This window comes from Panthera tigris, chromosome X (assembly GCF_018350195.1).
Source record: "Panthera tigris isolate Pti1 chromosome X, P.tigris_Pti1_mat1.1, whole genome shotgun sequence".
In the NCBI taxonomy this organism is placed as follows: domain Eukaryota; kingdom Metazoa; phylum Chordata; class Mammalia; order Carnivora; family Felidae; genus Panthera; species Panthera tigris.
In genome coordinates this window covers 47,546,528-47,549,782 of record NC_056677.1, presented here as the reverse complement: position 1 = coordinate 47,549,782, position 3,255 = coordinate 47,546,528, and positions in this window count along the sequence as shown.

The following is a 3,255-nucleotide window of genomic DNA, read 5'->3' as shown; positions in this document are numbered from 1 at the left end:
AGCAATCTACACATTTAAGGCAATCCCTATCAAAATAACACCAGCATTTTTCACAGAGTTAGAATAAACAGTCCCAAAATTTCTATGGAACCACAAGAAACCTTGAATAGCCAAACAATATTGAAAAAGCAAAGCAAATCTGGAGGCATCATAGTTCCAGACTTAAAGTTATATTACAAAGTTATAGTTATCAAGACAGTATGGTACTGGCACAAAACTAGACACATAGATTAATGGAACAGAACAGAGAACCCAGAAATAATTCCACAACTATAGGTCAATGAATCTTCGACAAAGCGGAAAGAAAATGGGAAAAAGTGTCTCTTCAACAAATCATGTTTGGAAAATTGGACAGCAACATGCAAAAGAATGAACTGGACCACTTTCTTATACCATACACAAAAATAAATTCAAAATGGATTAAAGACCTAAATGTGAGACCCAAAGCCATAAAAATCCTAGAGGAGAACGCAGGCAGTAACCTCTTTGACATCGCATGTAACAACTTCTTTCTAGATAAGTTTCCTGGGGCAAGGGAAACAAAAGCAAAAATAAACTATTGGGACTTTATCAAAATAAAACCCTTCTGTACAGTGAAGGAAACATTAAAAATATTCCAAAAAGCAACCCTTTGGAATGGAAGATATTTGAAAATGATATATCTGATAAAGGGTTATATCTAAAATATATAAGGAATTTATAAAATTCAACACCCAAAAACCAAATAACCCAATGAAAAATGGGCAGAATACATGAAAAGATATTTTTCCAAAGCAGACATACAGATGGCCAACAGACACATGAAAATATGCTCAACAGTTCTGATCATCAGGGTAATGCAAATCAAAACTACAATGAGGTATCAGTTCACACCTGTCAAAATGGCTAAAATCAACATGACAATAAACAAAAGTTGTTGGCAAGGATTTGGTAAAGGAGAAACCTCTTGCACTGTTGAAGGGAATGCAAACTGGTGCAGCCACTGTGGAAAACAATATGGAGCTTCCTTAAAAAGTTAAAAAAAAAAAACAAAAAACCCTAGCCTATGATTCAGCAATATCACTACTAGATATTTATGCAAAGAATGTGAAAATATTAATTCAAAGGGATACATGTTCCCCAATGTTTATAGCAGCATTATCTCCAACAGCCAAGTTTTGGAAATAGCCCAAGTGTCCATGGACTGATGAATGGATAAAGAAGAGGTGTGTATATATGCATACATACACACACACACACACACACACACACACACACACAATGTACACAATAGAATATTAGCCATAAAAGGAATGAAATCTTCCCATACGCAACGACATAGATAGAAGTGGATAGTATTATGCTAAATGAAATAAGTCAGAGAGAAAAAAATATCATGTAATTTCAGTAATGTGTGGAATCTAAGGTACAAGCCAAATGATCAAAGAAAAAAGAGAGAGAGAGAGAGAATGAGGCAAACCAAGAAACAGACTCTTGACTGTTCTTAAAGAACAAACGGATGGTTACCAGAATGGAGGTAGGTGGGAAGATGGGTTAAATACGTGATAGGGATTAAGGAGTGCACTTGTGATGAGCACTGGATGTATATGGCAGTGTTGAATCCCTATATTGCACACCTGAAACTAATATTACACTGTATGATAACTAACTGAATTTAAATAAATCTTTAAAAATAAATAAAAAGGCCATACAATCCAGTTGTTCCACTGTTGGTATTTACCAAAAGAAATCAAAAACACAAATTTGATAGGATATATGCACCCCTACGTTTATTGCCGCATTATTTACAATAGCCACATATGGAAGTCACCCAGTGCCCATTGATAGATGAATGGAGAAAGAAAATATGGTACATATATACAATGGAATATGGTGCAAGCATAAAAGAAAAAAAAGAATGGAATCGTGCCATTTGCTACAATATGGATGGGCCTAGAGGATATTATGCCAAGTAAAAGAAGTCCAACAATGAAAAAGAAATGCCACATAATTTCACTCATATGTGGACTCTTAAATACAAAACAAAATGAATAAACAAAAAGACCCTTAAATACAGAGAACCAGCTGGTGGTTGCCTGAGGAGATGTGGGTGTGATGATAGGCAAAATAGGTAAAGAGTATTAAGAGGTACAAATTTCCAGTTATAAAATAAATAAGTCATGAAGATGAAAAATACAGCATAGGGAATATAGTCAAGAATATTTTAATAATATTGTATGGTACAAATGGTGACTATATCTATCATATTGAGCACTGGGTAATGTATAGGATTGTTGAACCACTGTATTCTACACCTGAAACTAATATAAACTATGTCATCTATACTTTAATAATAAATTAAAATAAATAAATAATTTATGGTAATTTTCAGATTCTGGAATATATAACAGAAAGAATTTATGCAGAAATATCTACATAGTGTATTGGTGTATGGTCAAATGGCAAAAAAGAAAACTGCAGATAAATATGTAGAGTATGATCCCATTTATGTAAATATAATGTTGTAATATTTAAAAATAATATGTAAATATAATACTAATGATGATAATCTGCTCCACAGATGAAATTGCTTGATTATGACATAGTCTAGCTGCCCTAGAATTGAGAAGGAAAGGGGAACATAGTGAGAAGAGGAGAATAAAAATTAAAAAGGGAAAAGGAAAAGGTAATAGAAAGGAGAAGATAGAGAAATTCACATTTTTAACTGTATATAATGAAAGGGAGCATAGTTCTTAAAGAATGTGAGTTCCAAAGAGTGTGAGTTCTGGAACAAGACTGCCAGAGTTCATAGTGGGCCTCTGTACTTACTAGCCAGGTAATTATCAAATAGTTACCTCACCTCTCTGATCCTCAGTTTCTTCATCTGTAACATGGGGATAATAGCACCTTATTGGGATGTGCTAAATTAATCCCTGTAAAGCAGTTAATGACGGTTCTGGTACATAGTAATCACTCAATCAACATTAGCTGCTATTTTTTAATTTTTTTTTAATTTTTTAAATGTTTTTATTTATTTTTGAGACAGAGAGACAGACATTGAGCAGGGGAGGGGCAGAGAGAGAGGGAGACACAATCTGAAGCAGGCTCCAGGCTCTGAGCTGTCAGCACAGAGCCTGACACGGGGCTCAAACTCACAGACTGTGAGATCATGACCTGAGCTGAAGTCGGAGGCTTAACTGACTGAGCCACCCAGGTGCCCCTAGCTGCTATTTTTTTTTGAACCAGGCAGTGTGCAAAGTTTTCTGTAGATGATGT